Source organism: Cebus imitator, unplaced genomic scaffold (genome assembly GCF_001604975.1).
Source record: "Cebus imitator isolate Cc_AM_T3 unplaced genomic scaffold, Cebus_imitator-1.0 Scaffold296, whole genome shotgun sequence".
Taxonomy (NCBI): domain Eukaryota; kingdom Metazoa; phylum Chordata; class Mammalia; order Primates; family Cebidae; genus Cebus; species Cebus imitator.
This window is the reverse complement of record NW_016107611.1, coordinates 2,428,949-2,434,842: the sequence shown is the minus strand read 5'-3', so window position 1 is coordinate 2,434,842 and position 5,894 is coordinate 2,428,949.

The following is a 5,894-nucleotide window of genomic DNA, read 5'->3' as shown; positions in this document are numbered from 1 at the left end:
ATCCAGTGCACATCTGGACACACTATGCGCTCTCTTGGCAGCAGAAGGATGTTCAAACCACTCAAACTCCAGCGCACATGCAGCAACCCTCGCCGTGGCCTCATGCTCAAAAACTGGCCAAAGCCACCTGCTTAACTGCCCACTTGCTTCACACGGGACCAAGCCTGAATCCTCCTTCCTGGGGAGTGCTGACACTGGTAAAGTGGTGTCATCATCTGGGGTAAATACCCAAGATTCAGCGTCTCATACCAAGAAAGTCGGGTATACAGACACAAGAAGTGGGTTTAGGAGCAGAGGTTTTTTTTTTTTTTTTTTGAGACGGAGTTTCGCTCTTGTTACCCAGGCTGGAGTGCAATGGCGCGATCTCGGCTCACCGCAACCTCCGCCTCCCGGGTTCAGGCAATTCTCCTGCCTCAGCCTCCTGAGTAGCTGGGATTACAGGCACGTGCCACCATGCCCAGCTAATGTTTTGTATTTTTAGTAGAGACGGGGTTTCACCATGTTGACCAGGATGGTCTCGATCTCTTGACCTCGTGATCCACCCGCCTTGGCCTCCCAAAGTGCTGGGATTACAGGCTTGAGCCACCACGCCCGGCTAGGAGCAGAGGTTTAATAGGCAAAAGAGAAAGAAAAGCGCTCTCTTTCTCAAGAGGCACCTGAATGGGACTTCCAGCCACAGTGGAGTGTCCTGGATTTTATCCACAGGTTTGAGGAGGTGGTGTCTGATTCCCATAGGGGCCACAGGTTGGTTGGAAGAGGTGTGACATTTACACAGTGCTCGAGGAATCTGGCCGCCCCTCCCTAACTGTATTGTGCAAATGGACTTTCCACTTGGTGGATGCCATGTTGCCTGTTGTCTACTGCACATGCAGAAAGGAAAAGGGAAGATGGAGCCGCCATTTTAAAAATGCCTCGTCCCAGGTAGCCTTTTCCTATTGGTACAACTGCTGGCAGTCACCTGCGCCAGCCTCTAGCCTGCCCTTCTCTGTCTGCAGCTCGATTTTAACAGCTGATCGTTGTTAGAAAATATGATGGGGCAGTGGGGGGGGGGGCGCTTTTCATTAAAACAAAAACCTTACCAAAGACTTTTTTACCCTATCTGCCTAAAATGTTTCTTAACTCTATATCACTGGGTCCTATTTAGCTTTTAACACTTACTTCATGCTTGTCGTGGTAGCTCATACCTATAATCTCAGGACTTTGGGAGGCCAAGGCAGGCAGATCACTTAAAGTCAGGAGTTCAAGACCAACATGCTGAAACCCTGTCTCTACTAAATTAGCTGGGCTTGGTGGCGGGTGCCTGTAGTCCCAGCTACTTAGGAGGCTGAGGCAGGAGAACTGCTTGAACCCAGGAGGCAGAGGTTGCAGTGAGCCGAGATTGTGCCACTGCACTTCAGCCTGGGTGATGAAGCGAGACTCTGCCTCAAAAAACAAGAGGAAAATTCATTCCACATACACGACTGCCTGTGTCATTTCTCCTGAAGTCCACTACAATTCCCTGGTGGGGATCTTCCCAGTAATCAGCAGGGGTCGCTAAAACCCCATGTCAAAATTACCAAAGCGGCCGCCTGTGCATTCCCAGCTCTGGGTTGTCACTGTCTAGGGACAGGGGACCTAGAGCTGTTTGAGGACAGGGAGCAGGGCTGCACCACTCACTGCCATGTCCCCAGTTATTGGGAACTCATATAACTTGGGGGAAAGTTATCGTTTCTCTTTCCAGGGTCACAGGATTCTCATGGCTTCCTGGGAAATAAGAGTAAACTCCAACACCTGTTGGTCACATTTTCTCACCCTAGTTCCCCGTATGTAAGGAACACCCTGACGTGAAGGCCCCCTGTAGGTCAGAGACACCATCTAGACTAGACCCAGTTTCCCCTGTCCCAGCCCAGCAACCCCCCTCAGTCCTGGGCCCAGCTCCTCCAGAAAGGCAAGCAGCCCCTGATCCCAGGCACCCCTGGGCAAGCCTCAGGAAAGACTTTCCACAACCCCAGGTGCTGCTAGAACGTGGCACACAGGGGAGTACTGGGTTTTCCTCCTCTCAGGGGCTTCCCCTCTGGAACAAGTGCAGAAAGGGCTGAATCATTCTGGTGGCATCCGGGTGTGATTTCCACCTGGCCGCAGGGAGCCTCTCCCAGGTGACAGGCAGGAATTTGGTGGAATTTCAGATGTTCAGAAAGAATGTTAGGTAGGCAGATGTCGCTGAGGGAGGGGGTTGGGCCTCACCGGTGCCTCTGCTATCTGGGTGGGTGGAGTGCTGTGTTCCACCTGCACATTTCAAGCTTGCTAGCTGGTCCCTGCTACCCCCAACAAGAACGTGGGTGCCAGTCCCTGGATGGCCAGGCTGGATCCTTTCCTGCCTAAATGCTCTGCTGCAGCAGCAAAAACTGCAACAAGAAACCACTGAAGCTCAAGTCAGGAGAACAAAGCGGCTCTAGCTCTTGGGTATTTGCCCAAGCCCGGATTCTCCCTAAATTATCAAAGACAGGAGTGTAGAGAATAAAACTTCCAGACATGGTTTTTAAAAATTAAAAATAGTCTCCTTCCCCTCCCTTTACCTCACCCCTCATTTGCATTCCTCAGAGATCAATGGTCTTACCAGTTTCTGGCTTCAGTACCTTTGAACTTTCCCATAATACCGCATAATTCTCTCTCGTGACTTTAGGGACCCAGCTACACCATTACCAGTTGTGGCATTTTAAAATTTACTTAACCTCTCTGGGCTACAGTTTCCTGTTGACTTATAAGCACCCAATAAAGTAAATGCCTTTGTAAAGATCATGTAAACTAGGAACCCCACACATACCCCTTGTGCTGAGTGAATCCATCTTGGGAAGTATGTTGGATAGAAAATTTTCAGAATGTAGAAACTTGCGTTCTATTAATTGACAAAAGTAATAATGTTCCCAGTTCAATTAATACCATCAGGTAATTTCCTCACACATTACCAAAATTCTCTCAAAAATCTATCTAGCACTCTATCCAGCGTTTCTACATGAAATATAGCATTGGAAACAGTCACTTTTTGTTAGCATTTACTCACTGGGATTACAGGCGCGAGCCACCACGCCCATCCAGATTTTTTTAAAGAAACGGAAAAAGAAAAAAATGAAATGTCCTATGACTTTGGACATCAGCATAAAACTCAGTACTCTGCTCTTGGTCTCTACATTATTGTTGCTACTACTGTTCACAGGAGCACGCTACTCCCTGGGAGAGGCAGGCCCTCAGGAAATCTCAAAGTAGGATCCCTGTCCGGGTGCGGGACAAAGGGCACCAAAGAGGACAAACGGAGAGAGTGCACCCTCTGGTGGCTGAAGGAGGAAAGCGTGTAGCATCTTTTCCCCAGCGCCAAGACCAGGCTGAGGATGCGACTTGGGAGCCTGTTTATCTGACCCGCACCACGCCCATCGCATTACCATGTGAAATATCTCATATCTGTTTTTTAAAATAGTTATTAGGTGTTTGTTAATTTGCTTCCTGTCTTCCCCACTAAAATGTGGGTGCAGGAACTCCTGGGGTTTTTTCGTTGTTTTTTTAGACAGGGTCTCGTTCTGTTGCCCAGGCTGGAGTGCAGTGGGGTGATCTTGGCTCATATAACCTCTGCCTCGTGGGCTCAAGTGATTCTTCTGCCTTAGCCTCCCAAGTAGCTGGGATTACAGACGCCCGCCACCATGCCCAACTAATTTTTGTATTTTTAGTAGAGACAGGGTTTCACCATGTTGGCCAGGCTGGTCTTGAACTCCTGACCTCAGGTCATCTGCCCACCTCGGCCTCCCAAAGTGCTGGGAGTATAAGCATGAGCCACCGTGCCCAGCCTCCCAGCACTTTCAAATGTCATCATTTGGACAATATGTTATGTGGTGACCCTCCTTATAGACCGTATTGTATACTAGAAGAGACAGAAATCTATTAAGTTGCTGCAAAAGAAACTGGTTTTTGCCATTACTTTCAATGACAAAAACAGCAACTACCTTTGCACCAACATAACATTAAGAAAACACAGAGGTAAATTAGAAACTACAATTGTGTCAAATGCAAAGAGAAGGAACAATGTGGAAAGCAAACAGGGGAATCCGTCCTCCTCCAAGATATCAGACAGGAGGTATCATCCTGATGAGGTGACAGAAGAAACAGTAGGTGACAATTAGGAGAGGTGAAAGAAGGGAGAGCGCATTCCAGGCTTGGGAGCAGCAAGGAGTGAAAGTTAAGTCAAGATTCTGCACTGTATTTTAAATATGTCCTTGTGAAATATCTCAGATGTTTTTTAAAATAATCATCACCATTTGATTTTACTTTTATCATTTTTAACACAACAAAAAACACAAGAGTTTTTTGCTAACAGCAAGAAAACTGGAGTAGTTTTACTTTTTAAATTTTTTTTTTTTTTTTTTTTGAGACAGAGTCTCGCTCTGTCACCCAGGCTGGAGTGCAATGGCTCAATCTCAGCTCACTGCAACCTCCGCCTCCCAGGTTCGAGCAATTCTCCTGCCTCAGGCTCCCAAGTAGCTGGGATTACAGGCATGCACCACCATGCCCAGCTAATTTTTGTATTTTTAGTAGAGACACGGTTTCACCATATTGGCCAGGCTGGTTTTGAACTCCTGCTCTCAAGTGATTCATCTGCCTCAGCCTCCCAAAGTGCTGAGATTACAGGCGTGTGAGCCACGGTGCCCAGCCAAGGAGGAGTTTTTTAACTGACTTAATTATAACAGATTGGATCAGGGCAGCTAGTGAGTCTGATATTTAAAACTTTAATTTTCTAAAACATATAGGGAGTAAATCTAATTTCCTCCTATCAAAAGTGCGCAAGTAACATAGGATTGAAGGCAAGATAATAATCACTCATTGAAGTTGCAGTAAATGCCCACAAGGCATGTTTCAATTTTATGCCTACAAGATACAGAATAGGCAGCCCAGTATCTCATGTCCATAATCTCAGCATTTTGGGAAGACGAGGCATGAGGATCACTTCAGCCCAGGAGTTCGAAGCTGCAGTAGGCTATGATGGTGCCACTGCACTCCAGCCTGAGTGACAAAGCAAGACCCTGTCTCTAAAAAGAAACTTAAAAATAAATTGCCAAGGCTCGGTGGCTCACATCTATAATCCCAGCACTGGGAGGCCGAGGCGGGTGGAACACAAGGTCAGGAGTTCGAGACCAACATGGTGAAGCCCCATCTCTACTAAAAATACAAACATTAGCCAGGTATGATGGCACATGCCTGTAATCCTAGCTACTCAGGAGGCTGAGGCAAGAGAATTGCTTGAACCCAGGAGGAAGAGGTTGTAGTGAGCCAAGATAGTGCCACTGCACTCCAGCCTGGGGAACAGAGCAAGACTCTGTCTCCAAAAAAAATAAAAAATTAATTTAAAGAGTGAGGTGAGGGCTGGAATCTGGGAGCCAAGGAAGGGAGTAGAGGAGCCAGACAGGCCAGATCTTACCTCGGCTTCTTTCCTTGAGGTCACCAGGGTGCTGGGCAGGACCAGCTCACAGGGACAGGGCACATAGGTACACACAAAACTTATGGACTACGTGAGCCGCTGCATCGTCCACAACGCAAAAGACCCTGTGCCATGAGGACAGGAAGCTCACCCTGTTGGAGTCAGAGCAAGAGACTTGGGCTACCCTGAACTTGGCAGCTGCATCCTGGGTGTTCGGCTTAACCATTTGGTCCACAGAGATGATCTTCAACTTTATTTAAAGTGTTTGTATTGTATGTAAAAATAAATAAGTAAATAAGGCCAGGCATGGTGGCTCATGCCTGTAATCCCAGCACTTTGGGAGGCCAAGGCGGGCAGATCACCTGAAATCAGGAGTTCAAGACCAACCTGGCCAATATTGTGAAATGCTGTCTGTACTAAAAATAAAATAATGAGCTGGGCATGGTGGCACGTG